Source organism: Pan paniscus, chromosome 4 (genome assembly GCF_029289425.2).
Source record: "Pan paniscus chromosome 4, NHGRI_mPanPan1-v2.0_pri, whole genome shotgun sequence".
NCBI lineage: Eukaryota > Metazoa > Chordata > Mammalia > Primates > Hominidae > Pan > Pan paniscus.
In genome coordinates, this window is record NC_073253.2 from 119,318,912 (window position 1) to 119,344,970 (window position 26,059).

General features: G+C 37.4%; 1 long non-coding RNA gene across 1 annotated transcript in view; it reads right to left on the bottom strand.

The window, feature by feature from the left end:
* Nucleotides 1–23,295: 23,295 nt before the first annotated feature.
* Nucleotides 23,296–26,059, bottom strand: part of LOC117980368 (uncharacterized) — a 382,880-nt gene continuing 380,116 nt past the window's right edge. Inside the window, exon 5 of the long non-coding RNA XR_008625427.2 lies at nt 23,296–24,013. This is a non-coding gene — a long non-coding RNA (uncharacterized LOC117980368). The remainder of the gene's footprint in view (nt 24,014–26,059) is intronic.

Genomic DNA, 26,059 nt, shown 5'->3' on the forward strand with positions numbered 1-26,059 from the left:
TAGGGCTGTGCCAGAAAGCCAAGCAAATGTGTTCATCTGTGGTCATGCAGAAACATACCCTGTTCAAAGAATAAGTCTAGTTTGAGAAAGCTGATTACCTCAGGAAAGGTTAGTTACTTCCTCCCCTGTGTTTCTACAGCACCTAATATACACCAATATTAGTAATTTGAGCCCATTATATCATAACTATTTATGTGTGTGTGTGTGTGTGTCTGTAAAAGATGGTTAACTCCTTAAGTAGGGTAACCTTATTTCTGGGTTTGTACTCGATTCACTACAGTTTAGTTAACATTGGATAATTATTTTAATTCCTTCTTTTACTTTCAAAGTGTCTTTGTTTGGGTGATGAATTACAGGATCACTGTACTCATAAGATATAGTCATGTTTTATTCAATATTGAAAGTACATTCATGCCTACTATAACATCTACATCATAAGATGTGTTTAATAAGAGTTTATAACCTTTTGAAAATGGAAATAGTGATAAGATTGAAGAATTTGAATAATTTAGAATGTTAAAAAGAGAAAATAGAGAGATTGACAATATTTGCTAAATTTAAAAAATAATTGCTTTCATAGAATTTATTGGATAGAATGCAAAGATATTAAAATTTAAACACATCTGGTATGATTTTAATATTTGCTTACTGAGAGAATTACAAGAGAGAAATAATATTAGTTGATAAATAAGCAATAATAGCTACAGTGGTTGTCCTGTGCCAGACACTAGGCACTTTATATGGATCATTTCATTTCTGGCAGACATTGCTAATGCCTACCCAATTAATAGTCTGTTCTTTCCTAACAGGCCACTGATTTTGTTTGGGGCGGAAATATGTCCAAACAAAAATCCCCTTAATGTTCTAGCCTCCACTGCAGCAAGTGGTAGCCATGAGACACTGTAATAGCTTCTGAGATGCAGTGGGAATCTAGCAAAAAGATTTCTGAAAAAGGTTTTGCTTCCTTAAAACAGGTAGATAGGCCAGGCGCGGTGGCTCACGCTTGTAATCCCAGCACTTTGGGAGGCCGAGGCGGGCGGATCACGAGGTCAGGAGATCGAGACCATCCTGGCTAACACGGTGAAACCCCGTCTCTACTAAAAATACAAAAAAATTAGCCGGGCGTGATGGTGGGTGCCTGTAGTCCTAGCTACTCGGGAGGCTGAGGCAGGAGAATGGCGTGAACCCGGGAGGCGGAGCTTGCAGTGAGCCGAGATTGCGCCACTGCACTCCCGCCTGGGCCACAGAGCGAGACTCCGTCTCAAAAAAAAAAAACAAAAAACAAAAAAAAACCAGGTAGATACTGGTTCCTTCTTGTCTTTCCTGCACAAAATGTTGATAATAGACTTTCAGGAGGAATAGCAACCTTGCAACCATAAATATGAAAATCACACATGAGTACATGCTACAGTCTTGGGCTGCCAAATTCTAGGCTTCTTCTTATGTGTGAGAAAGAAATCCCTAACTCTTCAAGCCCATGTTAATTGCATTTTCTGTTGTCTACACAATTTCCAAAAGATACATTATTTACTTTTTATAATATCACTATGGAGTATTAGGTTGAATCATATGAAATACTGATCTATGAAAATGGCAATTGAATTAATTCATTTTTTGTAATTAATTTAACAAATATTTATCACACATCTACCATGGGCCAGGAACTAGCACATGCTAGCAAACTAGAAAAAGTGACCCTTATTTTAAAATGTATTAATGAAATATTACTGTAGCCCCTGATATGGTTTGGCTGTGTCCCTGCCCAAATCTCATCTTGAATTTCAGTTCCCCACATGTTGTGGGAGGAACCTGGTGGGAGGTAATTGAATCATGGGAGCGTTACCTTCATGCTGTTCTCCTGATACTGAGTGAGTTCTCATGAGATCTGATGGTTTTATAAGGGACTTTTCTCCCTTTTGCTTGCCACTTCTCCTTCCTGTCACCTTATGAAGAAGGACATGTTTGCTTCCCCTTCCACCATGATTGTAACTTTCCTGAGGCCCCTCCAGCCATGTGGAACTGTGAGTCAATTAAACCTCTTTCTTTTATAAGTTACCCAGTTTCAGGTATGTCTTTATTAGCAGTGTGAGAACGGACTAATACAACTCCCAAATTCATAAAACTGGAACCATAGTTAACTAAACCAAAAGGATAATGACCTGAATATAAAAGTCAGATATGATAGGATGAAAATTATACAGATGTATTAGTTGAAGCCAAACAGATAATTTCCTTTCAACATACATTTGGGAACAATTTGAAGTTTAGTATCATGTATAGTGGCTGTTATAAAGTTGAGAAAATTGGAGCTCTGTAAACACAGGAAAAATAGAATAGGGTAATTCCTCTAAGAGACTGAAGTTTAAAAAGAGGAGGCCAAGATTCAGGATCCATTGGTGAGCTGCTTTAGTTTCTCTACAATTTCTGTTTAAAATGTAGGCCATGGACTTTGGACAGCAACTTCAATCTGAGTTTATATCCAACTAATTTTTTTTCTTGCCAAGAACACCAGACTTGGCAGGAAATGCTGACACACAAGCGTCAGTTCCCCAGCAGTACCAAATGCATCTTCTAAGAACTGTGGTCAGACACTCTAATGAGGCTTTCATGGGGAAAAATAATAGTTCTTGACCTGACATCTGAAAAACTAAACAAAACAAAAGCCAAAAAAAGTTACTTTAGTCGATTCTAAAAATTCATTTTAGTTGGAAGGATTCCTCTTTAGTTTTTCTTTTTATTTTCCTAATATGTCTCCTGTAAAAAAATCTTGATTTGAGAAGCAAAGTATACTTTCCAAACATCTAGGCAGAAAGGCTACTCTAATGGTGTGTTTTATCAAACAATTACTTCGTGATATGCAGACCACAAGATTTAACTTGAAAGTTGGGGATAAAATTCAATTTTGCTTTGCAAGATTTTTGAGTATTTCCTAGTAAGAAAGCATGCCATTTTGTCTTCACATCTTGAGGAACTGAAAAAAAAAAAAAAAAGCGTCAATGAGAACATTGAAGTTTTTCACTAAATAATATTAAATAACATTTAAATGGTGATTTCCTATCTCTATTTATGGTTCAGGCCTTCTAGCTTGCTAATTGCAAGTAATAGGATCCTTTGGTAGATAAGATGGGTGTTGAAATGCCTCTTTTCCCCAGCAGAGTATACTTAATTAGGTGTTTTCTGTTTGTGTTGAGCTTATTAGCTCATCAAAAAAGTACTGATATTTTCTGGGAGGAGCTTAGGGTGGCTTTGGGTCCTGGTCTGCCTGACTCCATCTTCTCCAAAGAGAATATATGTCCTGCATGAAGGGACCTGAGGAACTTATGATCCTGTTTTTGTCAGGTGGCATAAGGATGGAGCTGATATGAAAGTGCTGGGGAGGGAAGAGCATGGTCCCGTTAAATAATATGAAAAGGGGTAAGGGAAGTGCTGAGGTGAGGAGGTTGTGGTCCCTGGCTAGGGTTCCACCCCCATGGACCTAGGTGAGGACAGGCGTTTCCTGCCCAAATGTTTTCCCAAGACCACGCTGGCCTTCCATGCCCCCATCCTGTGCCTATAAAAACCCAAGACCCTAGTGGACAGACACACAAGTGGCTGAACATCGTGAGAACACAGTGGCAGAAGAAGACACAAGTGGCTGGTCCTCAAGAGGAGCACCCCAGCAGAAGAGCATGCCGACAGGCACTGGCATGCCGGCAGGCCATCAACCGGTGGGACGAGGCCAAGTTTGGCGGGGGCAGTCAGAGAAGAGCTGGGGCCACCAAGCAGCCCAACTCCAGGGGAAAACCATCTCCCTTCTGGCTCCCTAGTTGGCAGATAGCTACTTCCACTCAATAAAACTTTGCACTCATTCTTAAAGCCCATGTGTGATCTGATTCTTCCAGTACACCAAGGCAAGAACCCAGGATACAGAAAGCTCTCTGTCCTTGCAACAAGGTAGAGGGTCTAATTGAGCTTGTTAGCACAAGCCACCTATAGGCAAACTGAAAGAGCACCCTGTAACACATGCCCACTGGGGCTTCAGGAGCTATAAAGATTCACCCCTAGACACTGCTGTAGGGTTGGAGCCCCACAGCCTGTCCATCTGTATGCTCTCCTAGAGGTTTGAGTAGCTGGGCACTGAAGAAGTGAGCCACACCCCCATTGGATGCCCTGTGAAGGGGACAAGGGAACATTTCCCGTTTCAGAGCCAACATAGGAATAAGAGATAACAGCAGCCACACATAATCATGTATTAAAGAAAGATTATTTCTTTTTTTAAAACAAATTATTTAACTCTTAAAAAAACAACAAAAATGAATCCTGTAAGGGCTTTCAGAGCTAATGATGAATAAGCTCCAGCTCATGAAAAACTGTGTTCCAACCAAGCAGTCTACTGAAAACAAGTGCTTGGATTTCATCATAAACTAAAAGAAGAAAAACTAAAAACAAATAAAATCCTTGGTTTATTTTGATAATGAAAATAAGGAAAATTTATAATTACATAAATGTTATGCATGCTCAAAAGTATGAAACTTTTAAAAGCTGGTTTATTTCTAACTATAAGGGAAATATATGTTGACTGTGGAAATGCTGGAATACATTGAAACATACAAAGTAGAGCCCCCATTAACTGCTAACAAACAATATCTATTATTTAGAACTTTTGCTCTGGGTGTGTATGTATGTATATGTATTTTCTTCTTTTTAGGTTTGAATATATGTTAATAAAACTTGTACATATATTTAATATAAAAGCTAATACTGCAATTATATCTTTGAACCCAATGCCATATTTTTAGAATTTTTTTTTATATCCAAGCCCTTTTTTCTCAAAAGCATAATTTTGATGTTGCAGAGTATGATAGACAGACTTTAAGAGTAGCCCACATTATCCCCACCTCCTGGTGTTTGCATTCTGGTGTGCTTTTTGAGTTTGTGTGGGACCTGTGACTTGCTTCTAACAAATAGAATATGTCAATTTGATAGGACGTGCAAGATCACTTGTATATGAATGACATTATATTACATCAAATGAGAGTACCCATCTTTCAGGAGTCTCTCTCTTTCCCTTGCTGGCTTTGAGGAAGTGGATGGTCATGTTGAGAATCCCCACATAGCAAGGAACTGCAGGTGACCACTAGTGGCTGAGGATAGAATTCCAGCTGACAGACACCAAGAAACTGAAGCTGTTAGTCCTATAGCTGCAATTCTGCCAACAGCCTGAGTGAGCCTGGAGCAGATCCATCCCCAGTCAAGCCGCAGATGACACTGCAGCCCCTGTCAGCATCTTGGTTGCAGCCTTGTGATATTCTAAGCAAGAGACCCAGCTAAACTCTGCCTGCACTCTTGACTCACGAAACTGTGAAATAATAAATGTGTGTTGTTTTAAGCTACTAAGTAATATTGTTATGTAGCAGTAGTAATACTAAAAGTATTTCATCCTAGGAATATGTTATGATTTATTTAGCCAACCACTTATTAATAAGGCCAGTTAGATTGTTTCTAATTTAAAATTTTTTATAAGTCTGTGATAACTATTCTCGTACATACAAATTTTTAGTTAAAAAGTGATCAATTTTGTGTGCATTTATTGTTTTTAAAATTATATGCTGAGTCCTGATGTATTTACCTAGATACATATTTCCTGTTTGCTGATGGATATCTTCCAGGACTTCTAAACTGATGAAAATACAAAGATAAGCAATATACTGAATAAGAACATGGGATTGCCTAGGAACTCTCAACGTGGATAGCATCTAGGTATGCCAGGAGAAAGTTTGCTGAATGAATGTACAGTAATCTCCCTAGGAACTTATTATCCAAAGAAACAAACGTATTTTTAAAAGCATTCCACATAAAATACACTTGAGATTCAGTTTAATAGGGAACAGGGACTTTTTCGCCTCATAGGCCCATAGGCTTAATTGGCCCAATTGATCATTGCATTTCTCTTTTCAGCCTTATACATTTTTCTTTAAAGATCTGCAAAAGCTATAAAACTTTAGGTATCCCATCCTATAAAATTAATTTCTAATTCTACATAAGAGATGTATAAAAGATGGCTCTGAATGCTAAATGCTTATGAATATTTATAATGCAAATAACTAATAGAAATGCATTTTCCCCCCTTTTTTGGTCAGACAATTGTAGGAATTGACTGTAATTACTGACATAAATGAAGATTCATGTCAGCACTATCATACTTATGCTAATTGGAAAAGCCTGGACTACTTTAAAAATTATGATTTACTTTTGGGACTTCTATCCAAGCCTCTCCAAGTATTCAAAATCAGGACTAGCCTATGCAAACCTACAGGGGACAGATGGGCAATTAATGAGTGGGAAGGATGAGGTGAGGGCTGGCAAGATTCAACTGGAGAATCCTGGCTTCATCTAATGCAGGCAGCTACCATGCAGCATACATGGAAGTGGGCTGAGGATTGGCAGATCTTTGAATTTTTCAAGACAAAGCTAGGAGATTTCTATTTTTTTTAGTGATTTTTTAAAATTTTATTAATGTGCTACAAGCCAAATAAAACATGTCTACATGCTGGATTCAGTCAACAGACTGCCTATTTGTGACCCATAGTCTTAGTATTTATTTCTTAAATATGACAATAATTGTATGCCTATTTAGCAACTGAGGGGAAAAAGAGAGTGAAACTGGGAATTAATAAGAATAAACATGCAAAAAAGGATTGCCAGACAGGCATAAAACCAATAAATCAATTTATATGATTGGCTTAATGTACTATCCATAGGAGATCAGAATGTCACCGAAGGAATTTGTCCTGAAATTCACAAATGATGTAAATTTTAGAACATGTGCTTATGAAGATTTTTTTTTGATCCAGCTCCTGCAGGAGAGATGATTTTTATCAACATGGTTTTTGGTGGAATAAACCTTACAGGTAAATATGTAGAGAATTAATTATTCAAAAAGAAGAAATGAAAGCAATAAATCATATCAAAAAAGGTTCTGATAATGCTATACCTGGTTGTCATGAATGTAGGCAAACAATTAGCAGACATTCAGCTCTGCTTTCCAAATACACAGTGTTTGATCATTGAACTAGACAGTACTCTCTTTGGCAAAGCTCGCTCTGCATCTTGAATTTCAAAAGCATTGAAGTAACCTTATGAGCCAGCTTTCTTGAAAGAGCTCTCCCATAGTGGACATAAAAAATGCAAAATGTTCTATGAAAATATGCTCTCAGAGCTACATGATACTACATCCAGCGAAACTAAAGTTCTTCTAATACAAGCAGGTCAGGTTATAATGTTCTCTTAATTTTAGCAGAGATCTTGCTTTTTATAACTTGCTATGTCAATATCTTTGTTAATTCACATCTTAATTTTAGCTAGTCTAGGAAATTAGATAGTTGCTTGTGCAGTTAGAAATACAAGACAGAAAATTCATAGGAGACTTTTTTTTTCTTCAAGATGGAAGTAGTCTTTCACCTAGAAAGGTCAAACATTCTCCATTTGATGATTTACTCCACTCTACAGAAAAACATAGGGAATTTTTGCAACGTCTTGAGATTCACATAAGAATAAGAAAAAGAAAATAAACACAAAGACTTGCAGCAGGAAAATGTACAGCTTTCCAAAGAATAAGAGACAAGAGGGGAGTCTGGAGGAACGTGTAAGTGGGCATTTCACATGGGAAAGAAGATAAATAGGTAGGAGAGGCAGAGAGCAGAGCAGGAAATCAAACTGGCTGAAAGAAGCCTCAGTATGAGACAAGAGACACAAAGGCAGGAGCTTCCTGAAGTGCAGATATGAGCAATTATATAATGGGTTGCATGGAGTTTCTTTTCATCCTTTATCCCTTCATAGCAAAATGTTTCTTTATTTTAGTTTAAAATACCTGAATAATTGCTTTGACTTTCCTGTTACTCTAATGACTCCTGAATTCATTACCAATCAACCAACTAACAATTACCAATCTTAGGGAGACAGGATTATTAGCATTTTGGTAGTTCTGAGGAGAGAATTTTGTAGTGTAGGCCTTGTGGTTTTTTGAGCCTAACCGGTCTCATTTTAGAATGTCTTGCCTTTTTGCCAAAACCTGGTGTGTCAAAGGATTGGAGTTAAGTGGAAATTTCACTAAGTATAAAGTTATCTCTGAATTTATATTTTAGGACAAGCAAAGGTCCAAAACACATTCTGCAGGAACATAGAAATGATATATGGCTTTTCTAATTTGTTATGTTCATGACAAATTAATTCTGGGTATTTTTAAATTACACATAGCCCATAATCTGGTTATATAATGATGTTTTTAGACACATCTTTTAAAGACACAATTTTTTAACTTACACCATTGAACTTCCTGTGTTTTCAAATACCTAATTTCAGAGGAAATTACACGTAATTAATGAATTTGAATACATCTTTCAAGACTTCCATTTTAATGATCAATAGAATATTTTAAAAGCCAGGGGGATCAAAATCTATATTAACTCTGAAATCCGGGGCTACTACTATCCACAAGGAAAAATGTTGAGATATAGACAGTGCTGTATCTTGTGCATCCAGGTAAAATTAAGCCTTCCCTTTTCTGAAAAGGAATACTTGCTAATCGACACACCCTCCAAAAGATCCTAATAAACCTGTCTACTAGAGTGAAGAGAAACAGAGAGGAGGGAATGCCACGTGTAGTCAGGCATCCGGGTTCCTCACATAGTTCAGTTATTTTCAGATTACTCTGAAAAGTCTCAGAAAATAGTAAACCTTTCTAAATCAAACACCAAATTGAGATTTTTATGAATATGTATGTAAACTAAAGTAAAAATATGAAAGATATTTAGATTTTCTTATCCTTTGAGTAATTTGGCTTTCAGAAATAATCAAAGAAGAGTACAAAAATCTGAGCGTTTTGTTGTTTTGCTGTGTGGTTGTTGTTATTGTTTAGTAAGAGTAAAAACAATCCGATTTCCCAAAAATAGTGGGAGGTAGCTTATTTAACTGAATTTTATTGAATATTTAAGGACATACCAATTATAATGTATTACTTAGAAAATGGGGCAGAAGACAGAACTTTTAGAATTATTTTAATACGTTTAAGAGAAAACCGTATTTGACTGTGTTTCTAGGCTTTCTATTAGTCATATCATGCTTTTCTAACAACAACAGCAACAAAAATGAGAGTAAGATAAAAAGATATTTTAAAAATTCTCCCTGGTGGTTAAGATAGTCAACTGATAAAAATAAACACTTTTTTTTTGTTTTGTTTTGTTTTTTCTTCAAAGGTTAACACACCTGGTACATTTCCAGTTGAAGTTCTGGAGATTCTGTCTTACTGCTGTCCATCATTTGACAATAATCTCTTTGTGTTCTTAGGTTACAGCTGTATTTTCTTCAAATGTATTATATTATTATTATTCTTGGAATTTAAATTATACTCATTAAACAAAACCAGTTCTGGATTCCCGAAGACAAGGAAGGATCTTATACAATGGCAGACATAAATAGACTTCTTTGAACTCCTGCGCAAGCATCCACAACAGTTTGAGTTGTCTTCTTTAGTTTTTAATAACAATGCCATTTTTGTTCCAAGTCTATATTTGATATAACAGATATATTGTACATATATCTGATTTTCTCTGAATTAAAAACATTTACTTGGTACTATTTTTACTGACTGCTTGTTTACTTTGCAGTCACAAATTTATAAATTTTTAAATTTTCAAACATTCTAACTATTTTTAACAGGATTTGATTAGCCTCCGTTCCCTGTTTTCCTCATTTTTTCCCTACTAAAATCAATAATCTATTTAATGCTCCTATCTTCTTTTATAGTTTATGTAAAACTTTACTCCAATTTGAATAAAAATTAAGTTTTCTTTCTTTGCAATTTTTTAATTTGACTTTTTCTTATTCCTTTTAATCCCCTTTCTTGTCTTTCAAGCAGTCTGTTATTTTCTTTTCTCTTTTCTACAAGTCTTTACAAATTCTGATTAGTTGCTTTGTACCCCATCATATTTTTATTTATAGGGCAATGTTTTTTTTTTTAAATCATCAACAATAAGACAAAAATGCCATGCAGATATACACATGTTCATCTTTCTTTTTAAAGGATTGTAGTGACTCCTATGAATCACACACTTTTTCGATAAATATTTTGTACTTCGCTTCCACTGGAACTTCACTAACCTTGTCAGAGAGGTGGGTTCTACTTACTAGCAGTGGTGGTGACATTTGACCTGTATCCTAATGGAAAGCAAGAGTTTGAATAGACAGATCATAGAGGAAAACACATCCATGGCCCCTAGTGAAACAAGGCAGTTTAAAACAGTGGATTTGATTAGTGGAAGATCATATTTAGAAAGTATGGTCTTCCCTGGAAGTCTCACGGACTTCAAGGTAAGTAGTTTTAGGTTGACAATATAGAAAATTTAATGAGGAAGCCATTGAGAGTATAGGCCTGTAGTCTTTGGCGTGTTTTCTTGGGCCATAGTAACTTAAGTTGGAGTTGAGCATAATGAAAAACAAGAACCAGCTATAGGTGCACATTTAATCGCGCCTAAAGTATCTATTTGTATATCCTCTGAAAAATAATGCTAGTGAATAGGGCTAAAGTCCATTTGATTTAAAGACATGCTTTAAGGCCTTCATGAATAAAGAAGAATAACATAAAGGAATATTTCCCTTCCACCTTTCCATTTAGTGTCACTCTTATTAGATTGTTGATTATTTTAAAATAAACTAAAACACAGTAAATCGAGCCTTGTGCCTCATCTACCTTCCTAAAGTCATTTTTCAAAGAGTGAACAGGTCCCTAAAGTATGTATCTTATTAGGCAAATATCTAGTAGGTATGTCCTGACTGACGTGACCAGGCTTAGAGAACAATTCCTTGGGAAATCCTCTAAACCCTCAAGTACTGAAGTACAAAATGAAACCTGTATATACATGTTACAAGATGGCAAATTGGATTTTTCTGCATCATTTAATTGGCCCAAAGTTGAGGGCCAGGTTGCTAGTGATACTACAATCTAAGTTGGCGAGATACCAGTGAGCCAATTCAAGCCACTAAAATGAAACCAAGGCTGGTTCTGGTGGACTAGGGGGGTGAGCATAAATGAGGCAAGTGGGGAAAGGTTAGGAAAAGAAGATTAGCTCAGAATTGAGATTGAGACTGATTTTATAAAATGAACAAAATCAAGTTTTACAAAAACACCTGAGAATGTCTTGAACCAAAATTGGCTGGAAAGTTAAGAAATCTGACCAAGATTCCATTCTAGAAAAGGGAAATTGTCAATAAAGCATAAATGGGGGGAGCTGCAATGAAAACATTCAGTAAGTAGGCTAACAATGCATTCAGGTCAATTGGAAAAGGCACTTCTATTCCTCACTCCACAGCTTAAGAAGAGTGTGATGACTTTAAAGTGACTACCGACATGTCTCATCTCCAAAACAGGGCATAAGAATGTCAATTTGTTTAAAAATCCAGTATTAACCAAGGTTCACCCCTGATTATAGCACGAGTCGTTAAAAATATGGCTTTGCAGAAGTCTTGGGATGAAATTCTCTTAGTAGCCAGGTTACTTTCATCTCTTGGAGGCTCAGGTTCCTCACCTGAAAAACTGGGGGTAATTACACTTACTTGAGAGGGTTGATATATACATATTGATTGGAATAATCTCTGGAAAACAGCCTTTAGCAAGCACTCCATAAATATTATTGTTGATATTAAATATCATTTTCTGTCTTTCTGTCTAGATGGCAGTGCTGTTCATGGGTAAAATTCAATTATTGTCAGTATATTAACCTCTCTGCTTAGCTCCAATTAAAGGGGCTGAAGCCAAGTTGGCTTATGCTCATAATGATGATCTGTAACAGTACTGATGGACAAAAATCTTGCTGTGATGTTTAGAAAAATATAAAGAATTGGGAGTGCTTACTAGAAGACTAACATTTTAAGGAGTGATCATCATTTGAATGAATCATTGTTTATGATTCGAGATGTAGATGAGAAAGTAAATACCATTCTTATAATACCTACATAGTCTTTGGCTTGAATAGTTTTTCTTCTTTTCTCCCTCATTTGATTTGTATTCTGTTTTCATTTAGTTCCATGTATATGGAACTCTGCCAGAGTTGAGAGGGCTGAAATGTAACTTACCACTAAATATTTGTTCAAAAATTTCTAATGTTTTTCCAAGTCAGTATTTCAGTACATTTGCCTCCCCTACCCACTGAAGGCTAATGCCAGCAGCCAAAGAACGAGAAGTAATCCTCAACTGTCTAACCAGGCAGTTGGCATAGCAGAGAAAAACATTTGACTGTGCAAATATCCTCAACTTTCAAAAAAAATTGGGATTAAAAACATAAAATAGAATGACTTGAAAAACTATTCAGAAATACTTGGGCATAAATTTTATGTGGCTATCATAAATCCCTTCTTAGGAGTTAACTGTCTTTTGCTACATCATCTTCTTTCCTCTCTCCTGATAGTGATTTTCCCATTCTTTCCTTTAAGATGCAGTTGCAAGAATTGAACACTCTGTTTTACATTAATAATAACGATGTTCTCAGTCTCCATCAAAGCTAGGATCCAAGATTTTGTTTGGTACTTGGATTGCCACAGTGGATTTTTAGGGATATTCTTTCCTGACAATCTCTTACAATTCCAATGTGCTTAAAATGATTTTGCCAATAGAATAACTTCTATTTTCAGAATCTCTAATTCCAACATCTCCAATATCACCTCACCACTATCACCACTGTGTGTGTATGCACGCACACACTCATGACTTTGTTTTCCCCCTAGGCAGACTGAATTAAGTTACAAGCACAGATGTCATAGACAAGCCCAAAAGTTTCATTGAAAATAGAGTATAAAAATGATAAAAAAGAAGTTAGAAAGAAGAAGAAAGAAGAAAGTTTGGGCATAGAACTAAGACAATGCAATAAGCAGCTTAGAGTAGTGGGTGTTGTGTTTACCTTTACCCCAGGTGCCAATCTGTTTCATTAATTGCTTTTAATTCTGTTATGCAAGATAAGCTGATTATAGAATCTTTCAGAATTTCCATTATGGTTGTTTTTTTTTTTCCCTTCCTGTAACTCCCATCATTTCAATTTTAATTAAAACTTATCCTACTATCATTTCAATTTGCCAAAATTTCACTTCGAATCACTTCTATTCATTTTCTTTAGGACAGCTTGATTACACAAAAATGATATATCAAGATGATGTTGGCCATCTTTGGATAAAACTATCTAAGATAAATCTTCTAATAGCTCATCATTTTTAAAAATTCACCTGAAATTTTTTTTCTAAAATATATATTTGTATTCCTGATCTGACACAGTGTGCTCCAATGCCTGAGACTATTTAGCCAGGTACTTAGCTAGATAAATCAGAGCACATTTGACTGGCAAGAGACCGAACTTCAGTGAACTATTCTAAGGCCAGTTCTTTCAGAAAAACATACAGTGAGTAAGAAAGGGAAAGACCTGGGAGAGTTAAAGCTAAGATGGGAGCAGTGTTTTTACATGCTACAAAGTCTGTACAGTTTAGAGCTCTCCGAAGTTTGTACCAATAGAAACATATCAAATACAATACCCACCATTCATAGAATTCTGCAATTCTCTATGGGCTTTACAAACACACATTAAGTCCTGATAACCACTCTGTGAGTTGAGTACTAGCATTATCATGCAGTGGACATTTGTCTTTGCCTCCCTAGTATCTGTTTCCTTTTCTTGGATAAGCAGGCTCCACTCTCTGTCCATCTGTTTGAATGGGGCTTGCTGTGGTTTGAATGTGTGCCCTCTACAAAATTCAGGTGTTGCTAATGTGATAGTATTAAGAAGTGGGGCATTTAAAGGGTGATCAGGCCATGAGAGTTCCTCCTCTGTGAATGGGATTAAGTCCCTTACAAAAGCAGCTTCACACAGCATTTGGCTAGCATGCCCTTCTGCCTTCTGCCACGTGAGGACACAGCATTCCTCCCCTCTGGAGGAAATAGTAATAAGGCACCATCTTGGGAGCAGACAGCAGTCCTCATTAGACAATTGAATCTGCCAGCAGCTTGATCTTAGACTTCCCAGCCTCCAGAACTGTAAGAAATAAATTTCTGTTTCTTATAAATTACCCAATCTCCATATTTTGTTATAGCAACACAAAACAGACTATGACAGGCTCTATCTTCAGCTCCAGGAAATAGTTTGTATCAACCTCAGCTATGCTGTAACACTTTATGCCCTGGGACACAGAAAGTGGTTAGTAATGGCCTGTCTTTGGAAAGCTGAAAGGTGGTCTTTAACCTCAAAGGTCGTAGACTGAAGCTGCTAGAAGTGACTTGCCACCAAAGAGAGATCCTGTATGAGAATGGAACCAACACAGAGCAAGGGGAGCTGATATATGGGAAAGATAAATGAGACCCTAACTGAATATTCATGATGTCTTTTGGATTCTGAATCAAAGTGAACCCTGAATTCAGTCCAACCCTGATTTTAGGCACTTGAGCCAATATATCCCCTTTTTGTTTTCTTGAGCTTGACTGGATTGAGTTTTCTGTGTCTGGTAATAGAAAGAATATTCATTGATTACATAATGTTATAAATAAGAAAACTGAGGCTCAAAAAGTTTTACACTTGTCCAAAGGTATCCAGTAGGCTGCAGACCTGGACTTTGAATCCAAGTTTTTCTCATTCAAAATATGTTTTTTCTAATGCAATATGAGGCATGAAGGCAATGGTATCCTTTTGAGGGGTGTGATGGTAAATTTTATGTCAGCTTGGCTAGGCTGTGATGTCTAATTGCTTAACCAAACACTAGTCTAAATGTTTCTATGAAAGTATCTGTGGATATGATTAACATTCACAATCAGCTGAGCACAGTGGGCTCATACCTGTAATCCCAGCATTTTGAGAGGCCGAGGCAGGAAGGTCACTTGAACCAAAGAGTTCAAGGCCAGCCCGGGGAACATGGTGAACCACTGTCTCAACAAAAATAAAAATAAAAATTAGCCAGGCATGGTGTCATATACCTATAATCCCAGCTACTTGGGAGGCTGAAGTAGGAGGATTGCTTGAGCCCAGGAGGTCAAGGCTGCTGTGAGTAATGACCATCACACCACTGCATTCCACTTGGATGAAAAACCAAAACCTTGTCACCAAAAAAACAAAAATATATAAATAAATAAATAAATAAAATTTACAATCAGTTGACTTTAAGTAAAGCAGTGTATCCTTCATAATGTGGGTGAGACTCATCAGATTAGTTGAAGGCCATAAAAGCAAAAACTGAGGCTTCCCAGAGAAAAAGGAATTTTGCCTCAAGACCATAACACAGAAATACTGCCTGAGTCTTTAGCCTGCCAGCCAGCCCTATATTTTTCAGACCTGCCAGCTCCCAGAATCACGTGAGCCAATTCCTTAAAATAAATCTTTTTTCTTTCTCTCTTTGTATATAAATAAATATGTATATGATATCTCCAATATATACATATAATTGAGGGGACATAAATATAAATCAATCTCTCTCCATTAATATATGTATATAATAGGTTCTGTTTCTCTAGAGAACCCTGACTGAGACAAAGAGTAACTGAAAGTTACCCAAGAGAATGTGGAAAAGAGTCAAAGGAAATGTATTTCTCCCTCAATAGGTCATTTCCTAGACAACTTTCCAGAATACGACAAGAAGCACATAACTTCATGATCAAGGTCAGAAAGATGCTTTTTCTGTAAAGTGCCTCATGAGAAATTTTGTATGCTTTATTTTTTTCAAGGTGAAAAAAAGTTTGTGAATGTTTAAAAATAATTCTTTTCAAATTGTCCCAGTGCAGTAATTTTTAGAATGCAAACTCACTCTGAAAAAAAAAAAAGAAACTAAGAAGTGCTCATTTGGATAAGCATGAGAGGATTTTCTTATTCTTACAAAGAATGTAATTGTAGTTAATTAAGTGCAGGAGTAGAGTCTAGAAGGAGAACTGATGGATTCTACTTTGATTCACACTCCATTTCTCATATCATTCTTTCCTGTATACATAGCATCTAGCCAAAGGATGTAGCATTGTTCAATATAATGTGGAGGGTAACTGAACGATCAGCTTGGCTTCACACTGCAACAGTGCTGACGTTTGCTAAAATGCCCAAACCCAGTGGGATAAATAATTCACAGTTTCCCTGAAAGATACGAGGGAAGGGGTTTGACAGGATGATAAAAGAAGAATGCTGCTCTACTCATCTGCTTTCAAAGGATGGAAAGACTTGTCAACTCTATCCTAGTTCTCAAATAAAGCATGAAATTTACAACCCCAAATTGAGATTCTCATTTTCAGCCACAGCTATTCTTAATTTCTGTTCTACTGATACTATAGGCATAGAGAGATAAGTCAGATGATTTGCAGCTCAAACTATAAAAGAAGTTTTGGAAAGACAATAGAAAAGAAGAAGGTTTGGTAGGTTTGGAAAATTCTTTTTCTTCTAATGCACTATAAAATGTGAAGCAGAAACACAATAGCTTAATGAGTTTCCATCTCTGTACTGTGACAAATCTACAATTTGGCCATTGTAAAAGTAATGATATGTTTCATTAATTTCATACATTCTTTTAATAGAGTATTTGGAGGAAAGACATTTTTGCTTTAGAAATTAGAGCAAAGAAAAGCGGATAAAAGCTTCAAGTTGGTGTTCAGTACTTCCTGGAATACATTAATAACATTCATCCGCCTTTTCAAACACACAGACAAATCTCAAAGTGATGCTTTGTCTTCTCAGTCATAATTCTAATAATAATGGAAGATGAGACATCCTTACCTCCTAGTCTCTCCCCACAATCCCCACTCCCTGGCTTGCACATGCACACAAATAATGCACTTTTTACTAGTACATTTGCATCTGGAAGTTCACATTCTATAACCTCCATCAATACATGTGGATACTCCAGGGCACATCCTCTGTGCCATTTCCAAATGCCCTATGGGGCTCACTCTTCAGAGACAAGTCACATAATCTATGTAGTTCCACCTGCCTTGTCACAGATATCCTCATAGTGTGCTTTCTTAGGCTGGGATCCCCCAGGATCTGACTCCAGATAAGGATTTTAATACAAGTGCTTTATTTGTGAGGGGATCCAAGTAGCACCAGTAGTGGGATGAGGAAATGAGAGAGGGAAGGTAAAGAAGCCGCTAAACGGTGCCCTACTGAGCCAGTTATCATGGTGGGCAATGGGGGCATAACCCCACTGGGGACTGTTGAGAGCCAGTGTAAAACATATCTCAGAGTTCTCACCACTGGGGTATATATCCACCAACTCCCATGTGCCATTGGCTGCTCTCTGGAGGAATGAAATCCCAGTGCTTCCAGCCTGCACTCTTTGTAAGTCAATGGAAGCTGTTAGGAGGAAAGCCAAAAAGTCTTGCAGTAGGGCCCCATCTGTACGTGTGGGACAAGTGAGAGCTGAGAGGGTGAGGGTGAGCAAATGTGGCTGCTGATGGTGCCATAAGACTCCTTTATACCTCAGTTGTCCAAATGCTACTGTCCACAAACCATATGGCAGGTTTTCAAACCAGTCACAGAAACACATTCATCTGCCACACTTCTTCCTGGCATTCAGAAGCTTGACAGTGATGAGTTTTACTTGACTATGTCTTTAGAAACAACTCTGGGCTTGTTCTGTAACCCTAACAGAGGCAGCTGGAATTTACAAACCCACTGTGAAATGTGATGGGCTCAGTGTGTTTCTTCTCCAGCAGTGTCTTACTTCTCTTAGTGAAATTTCTGTCCCAATCTTGTGAATAGAAAAGCGAGGCTGGGGGTTTGGGGATGGAGTGGGAGGAAGGAAAATCTACATCATAGAGAAGATTTACATATAGAAAAACACAGCATAGTGGGGTAGATCTCAAAGTCTATTGCAGTTTTCTGAAGTGCAGAAGGTGGGTTTTTTGTTGTTGTCTATCATTTTCCTTAGAAACACCCTTTACCCAAGGGTAAATTAAGTGCTGCTCTAGAAGCCCTGTCATGGTCAACAACTCGGCAATGGACTGTTGAGGTCTTGAGGTTTCTGCAGAGGTATTTTCAGTTGGTGGGGCTCCAGCACTTTCTTGTTCCGCAGTTCTAAGCCTATTTGCATGAAGCATTCTTCAGGTTAACTGCTCAACTTTCACCTTCATGAATCTGGCATATGAGCAATTATCTCTCTCCAAGGACCGGCATTTGTTGGTCTGATTTTCTCATTGATAGAGTGATGAGATTTCTGCTTGACGTCCTAGTGCCCCTGAGCCTGGCAGGACATGAGTGGTACTCCTGGGCAACCACAGCACTGTTCCAGATAAGAGCAGTTCTCACTCTGAGGACCCTCAAGTCTTCCATGAACTCAGGTCCTTAAAGACACAAGAACAAATACCTAAATGGGAACTGCGCCGAGACGTGTGTATGTGTGTACATGTGGGTACCTTATGTGGAAGCACACACACGTACATGTGCGCAGGAGCTGAAGGGAGCATGATAATTCCCTACGATGCCATGAATAAGAGAACAGCTGTTTATTTCAGATATTAAAAGAATGTCAATTGGGTTGAGTTTTCTTTTGGCACAAGAATAAGGAATGCTTAAGTTTCCCACTTGCACTTAATTTATTTTTAGGTTTATTCACCACCATTTGTCAGGTTTCTTGAGCGTGACCTGAAACTGACCTTTAGATAAACGTGAAGGCAAACAGAGCCCTGAAACTCTATCTGTATGTTCTTTTGTCTTGGGAACTGTAAATCGGGGCATTAGGTGAATAACACAGCTTGGCTTTGTGTCATGAAAAGTAATTCGGGCTGTGGTAAGGGCAGGATTTATGAAGCTGTCTGGCTAGACTTGGGCAAAATGCCAGCTTACACCTGCCTTGCAGATATGGATGTGTGCAGTTGTCACCTTGCTGAAGCAGCCAAATTCCTTTCACTGGATAGAGGCATTGCTCTGCCACCAAAGCTAGGAGCAGGTAGGGAGGCCCTGGTGGGGGCACCTGCTGTGGAGGAGTGAAACAGTCTTTAGGAAACAGACAGTATAGACTTCCCTTTTTGAACTTCCCTTTTCTAACTCCCAGGCAAAACTCTCTTTAAAAAAAAAAATATAATTACTATTTCCAAAACATTGTAAGTAATCTTGTGGGGTTGGCAAGAAAATGAAAGTAAATCAATTTGCAAAGCTTTACAGCTTTTTTTTTTTTTTATGAGAGATTGTGTCATAGCAAAGGTGGCTATATAATTTATCATCCAAACAGGGACACTTTTCAAAGTGAAAAAGGGAGGGCTGTAATTAATTCAGCCAGGACAACAGGCATAAATTGGGGCTGTCTGAGGCAAACCAGGATGGACGAGGACCCTAGTCATGAAAATTTACATTGCCACACAATGAACCCACCAAAGGACTGTTGTGTTACAAGGATGCTTCTCTAAGAAGTGACAGAAATTACACTGTCTCGTTGATGGTGCTGGACTCCCTCCACAAAGCAGATGGCCAAATTGTCATGATGCCAAATCACACTGCAGAATTTCTGTAGTAAAATCGTCATGCTCCCTTTTTCTCAGTGCCTTCCCCATCTCAGAAAAGTGCAAAAGCTCAGCAAATCCTTGCTTTTCCTGAGAATGGCCATCAGATAACATACAAAGCCTGGTCAGCATCTGATTAATTAGGATAAAGGCACAAGGGAGAATGTACAGTGTATGGGGAATAGCACTGATCTTTTTTATCTCAATGCTAATGAACTTTGACATGAACTTCCCCTTCTCCAGCAAAGTCATATCTTAGAGTTTTCAGCTTTCTCCCCACTTTCTCATACTTTATAGCTTCACTGGTGTATTCATTTCATATGGATGCCATAACAAATAATAAAAAATTTGGTGTCTAAAAACGAGAAATTATTTTCTCATAACACTGGGAGCCAGAAGTCTGAAATCAAGACGTCAGCAGGACTATGCTCCCTCCAAAGACTTTAGGGGAGAATTCTTCCTTACCTCTCCCAATTTATGGTGGCTCCTGGTGTTCTTTGGCTTGTGGCAACATAACTGCAAACTCTGCCCCTCTTTCCACATGGCCTTCTTCTTGGGTCTCTGTGTCCTTTCCTCTTTTATAAGGATACCCGTCATTGAACTTTGTGCCCACCTTATATCTGGGATAATTTCGTCTTGAGATTTTTAAATAACTACATCTGCAAAGATCTTATTTCCAAATAACATTCTGAGATTCTGGTTTGACACAGATTTGGAGGGGAACATTGTTCAACTCACTACAATTAGTAAATGACAAACAAATAAATTTCTAAAAACTAGTCCTTAAACTCCTGGCGACCCCTAGCCCCCATCCAGGTAATTGACTGCACGTGTTGTGAAACCCAGTGCCTCTACATTGCTTCTCTTGCTGTGCGGTTCACATGACAGTCCAGAGGAGGAGGCTACCCACAGAGAATGTAGAACTTGAACTCAGCCTTAATAGAAGCTTAATAGAAGTTTGGATAAATTGTGAGAAGGAAGAGGGCATTTGAGTTGAAATTTTAAATCTCTCTTTTAAGCGTCAGCCATAGTGATAACCAAAATGTCTCTTCCTTCTGTAAGAGCCTAAAATTCAACTCAAGCAGGCTTATGCAAAAATGGGCTAATGTATCAGCGATAGTAATGGAAAAGTCCAAGTCTAGGCCCAAGAATCGCTGGATGTTGCTCCTGTAAGAGTGCTTTCAGAAATACACTAGTCTCTTCTTGACTTGGGCTTCCTCTGTTTTGACATAATTCCTTGAGAAATGGTCCCAAGCAGCTCCATACTAACAGGCTCTCACATTAGTGAATCCAACAGAAATTTCATGTTTCTTTCCCAGCAGTTCCAGAAAAAGTGGATGTTAAATGGCTGTGATGGTCACACGTTCTCTCCTGAGTAATCATTCTGGCAGGGGCTACTGTACTCCTCCTTCCAGGTCTGAGTCACCTGCCCTACTTAGAGCCATGGGGTGGAGTCAGCCATACCCAAATCATGTGGACTAAGCATAAGAAGAGTGAGGGAGGATTCACTTATTCTAGGAAAGCCATTGTGATGTTAGAGGGGAAGGAGAAATAAATGTAGGCAAACAAAAATAACGGCTATCCACTCCCCTCACTCTGACAACTTTTACAACCACTTCAGACACTATCGGGAGAATTTCTATTCAGCCGTAAGAGCTGTGTCTGTCCCCAGATAATCCACAAAAATACAAAATGTCTGCTTTGGCACCACAGGTACCACAGATATGTTTTATTTACGCATGGTACCTTAGACCCTATTTTCAGGCAACTAGATGGAAGGTATATCAATCTGCTAGTACTGCCATAAAAAAAATCACAGACGGGGTGGCTTCAACAACAGAAATTTATTTCCTCACAGTTCTGGAGCTACAAGTCCAAGACCATTGTGGTGGCCAGCTCAGTTTCTGGTGAGGGCTCCCTTCCTGACTGGTAGGGGCCTGTCTTCTCCCTGTGTCCTCGCATGGCCTTTCCTTTGTGCTCCTGCAGAGAGAGAGAAAGAGAGAGAAAGTTCTCTCATGTTTCTTTCTCTTATAAGGACACCAGTCACATTGGATTAAGGTTCTACCATTTTTTTTAACCTCATTTAATCTTGATTACCTCCTTAAAGGCCATATCCCCAAATACAGTCACATTGGGGGTTGGGGATTCAACATATTGATTTTGAGGAAACACAATTTAGTCCATAACAAACAGGAAAACATTTTTATTCCACTTACCTCTTACTTAATGTTTTCCAAAGACTTGAAGCAATACATTTTGACACTGATTAACTCTGGCATGTGGTGCCGCTTCGAATATTTTTTCAAGTGCAAGATGTAAAATATTTTCCAGTTTCCGATCCATGATATCTCAGAGGTCACATCATGATCCCAAGCACAGCCAGAATCCTATCAGTCTTCCCCTGTCAATTAACCCTACAATTGTTTCCATTTAATTGCCAGGTGTTTTTTCTTAGATTAGCAGGCCAACAACTAGACTGCTGCCTCCCAAAAATATTTTCAGACATGAATGACACACGTACACACAAATATTCTATGGCATGCAACATGATTATATCCTAAGCATATACTGATGTTATAGCCAAATCTGATTTATGGATGTAATCTCTAAGTATTATGGTGCTTGATTATTTGAATTTCTTTCCACTTAAGCTGACATCAATATATAGAAAAAAGACCAGCTGAAAACATGTGATACCTATTAAGTGAAACACGAAACATGACTCTTAAAAGCAAATTGGTTACTAATTCCTGGAGCTGAGTTTATTTAAATCCCATTTAAACCAAGTACCTGTTCTAAGGAAACATTTAGAAATCAAAATCCAGAAAACAAAAGGAAAATTCAGCTCTGGCTCTAGGTTGCCTGATAAAATATTCTGACCCAATGCTGTGCCAAGTTCTCCCAGAATTTATAATACAATCCTTGTTTGAGTTTCTCAGGTACTCCAGATTGGAAATGCACCAAGTCACTATTCCCTCTGTGTTTGCCAATTTGACTTCAAAGTCACACATTAGAATTCATTAGCCAGTTATTGAACTACCCCCTTGTTCCTAGTGTGCAATTTAAAAAGAATTTACAAGTTAAAAAATAGTATAAAGACTACCTCTAAAATGTTTTCATTTTGGAAAAAAAAATCGTGTCTACTTAACACATTAGTTGCGTTTGACAAGCTTTAGTTTTAGATGACTTGGGTAGAATTCAGTGTGTCATTCTTGGCATCATGTTCTCACTGGAACCTTGACAATATTAACATCTCCATCTTTGAGAAGACTAAAACTGGAGTTACCGCAAATCTTGGATTAAATGTTTTTTAGTATTTACACTCAAAAGTATCCTTGTTTCACAGGCCCCCTTTTGAGAAAAGGCACAAAAAGCAGGGTGGGAGTGAATGAACGTTTAACCCCTGAAGGCTGTGCAGACACTTAAACGGAGAAATAAGCATTGACATTGCAGTCCAACGTAAAGGAGGTCCAATTAAAAGCTTTTTTTGTATTAACTAAGATAGATAGTTTTTAGTAAGTCTGCATATATATTTATATTCAGCTCTGTAGAATACAGGATAAATTTAGAATAACAATCATCTCTGGGGTTGGACTTATTTATTACTAATATTAGTGGTATTAACAAAAGGAAAATAGCACCGAGGAGTAATTATTATATCCAAGCTTTATGAGGCCTTTTTTTTGAAAAATTTTTTTGTAAACTGAAAATGAAGAGGATAACATCTTGAATGTAATCCCTGACAGCTTCTATTATGGTTTCTGTCACCTTTTAGTATACTTCCTAACTGTGCGTACTACAGAAAAGGGCAAGGAATTAATCAGGTTGCCAAAAGAGTTGGGTTACACAGCATGCAGAAAGCACTTCAGCTACATTATTTGTACAATTTCTGTAGGGAGTTGTGCAATAGAGGCCTTAAATTTAATGTCTGGCCCCTTTCCACCTGGACTCAGTTCAAACCCATTGCCTGCAGCTTGCTGAATCCAGAGTGGGAAATCAGTCATTACATTAGGAACGAATGGCAAATGATTCCAATTCACATTTTTCAGCTGGTACATTTTTTAACCTAGAGCAACACCAAATTGGAAAATTCTGCAATTCTGCAAGCTGGGCATTAGATCTATATTGCAGTCTAAATACATTTCTAGTCTTAAGGAGTTGACAAGATGATTTTTCTTTAGAATTTCTTTAGTTGATGTGCCACTGACAGAAATTTCAAGGTCTACCACATCATCACCTTTTGCTGGTCCTTTGTTTTTCTCACTGAGGGTAAGTGGTGGTGTCAGTGCAACAAACTGCAATAATCTATAAAACATTGACTCGACTCCTTTATGCCTGTGGCCACATTAGGTAAATTGAAAGGCCATATGCAGCAAAATGAAACTTTCTTGGAGATTGTTAAAAACAAACAAACAAACAAAAAATTCCAAGCACAGTGTCTCTTGCCTGTAATCCCAGCACTTTGGGAGGCTGAGGTGGGAAGATTGCTTGAGCCCAGGAGTTTGAGATCAGCATGGACAACATAGTGAGACCCCATATCTAAAACATAAAAATAAAAAAAATTAGTTGAGCATGGTGGCATGTACCTGTAGCCCCAGCTACTCAGGAGGCCAAGGTGGGAGGATTGCTTGAACCCAGGGGACTGAGGCTGTAGTGAGTTGTGATCATGCCACTGCATTCCAGCCTGGACAACAAAGTGAGGCCTTGTCTCATAAAAATAAATTATTTTTTATTAGTAAGTAAACATAAAGGAAAGTAATGCTATATAGAAAATGAAATGAAGAAGCAAGTAATAGAAAAAGAAAGGCCAACCACCTCTTAACCATATGAATATATGGTCAAACATGTTGGTAGCAAGGAAATGTAAAATAAAATATAAATGAGATCTCACTTTCTATTCTTCACATTGAAAACTAATATCAAGTGCTGGTGAGAATATAGGGCTACATACTTTGCTGGTAGAATAATGAATTGCTACAGCCTTTATGAAACGAATCTATCAATACCCATTGACCTAGAAATCCCAATTTTGAAAATATACAAAAAGATGAGTAGGTAAAGTCGGAAGTACAAATATGTTTAAGGCAGTCATATTTAAACTACAAAAATTATTAAAACAACCCAAAACGCTATTGATAAGGAAATGCTTGGTTAAGTTATGGTCAATATAGTGACTGGTATGCAACTATTTTAAAATGGGCCCTATAAGTATTTGCTTAGAGGCAGTTATATAATGTATTGCTTAATTTAAAAAGCAAATTATAGAGTGTTATGTAGAATATAGCCACCTTTAAAAAAAACAAAATAAATTATAGACATGTGAACATGAATGTGCATTTGTGTATGTATGTGTTTTATTAAGAAAAGTATAGAAAGGTATACAAAAACAGAAATAGGTTTAGAGGAAAGAAAAGTGAAGAATATTAACATTTCACTTCTATAAGCCTATATTGTTGAGCTTATTAAAATAAGCATGTATTATTTTTGTAAATAAAATTTAATAAAATTAAAAGGAGCAAAAAGGGCAATTAATTTTAGAGATAATTTACAGGTGTATTTCAATTAGGGTTCTCTAAAGAAGCAGAATCAATAGGGTGTGTGTGTATGTGTGTGTGTAGATGTTCATATATAACGATATAATATATAATGTATAACTATAATACAATTATATGAATATATATATAGGTATATAGACAGACTGACAAATTTTAAGGAATTTGATTATGGGGGCTGGCAAGTCCAAAATCAGCAGGGTAGGCTAGTAGGCTGGAAACTCAAGCAGGAGTCTTGAGATAGAATTTCTTATTTTCTGAGAAACCTCAGTTTTTGCTTTTTTAAGGCAATTGCTTGCATGAGGCCCACCCACATTATTGATGGTAATTTTTTAATGTAAAGTCAACTGATTATAGAGAGTAACCTTGTCTAAAAAAAATATTCACAGTACCACCTAGATTAGTGTTTCAATAAATAACTGGGTACTATAGCCTAATCAAATTGACACATAAGACTAACCATCACAGTCCACCTCGTGTCAAATTGGCAGCCATACACATCTCCTTACAACACACTTAATCTCCAAAATAAAAACAATAAAACAGTAACAAGTCACACTTTTATTGTATCCACCTAACATGATACAACTATCTAGTGTATGACAAAAAAATATATTCTTTCCCCAAAGGGATGCAAAGTCCTTGGATAATGTTCACTCTTCTCTTTGATGTCCTGTAACTTAAATACTATGGTGGAAAGGTAGCTATTATTTAATATGTCTTATGTCATTATGATAAGAGGAGAGAAAAGAAAACAGAGATATTTGCCAGACATACACACAAACACACCTACACATACACACATACATACACACAAATTTATAACAAAATAAGAAAATAGGCAGGGCATGTTAGCTGACAGCTGTAATCCCAGCACTTTGGGAGGCTGAGGCAGGTAGATCACTTGAGGTCAGGAGTTTGAGACCAGCCTGGCCAACATGGCAAAACCCCTTCTCTACTAAAAATACAAAAATTAGCTGGGTGTGGTGACACTCCTCTGTAATTCTGGCTACTCAGGAGGCTGAGGCATGAG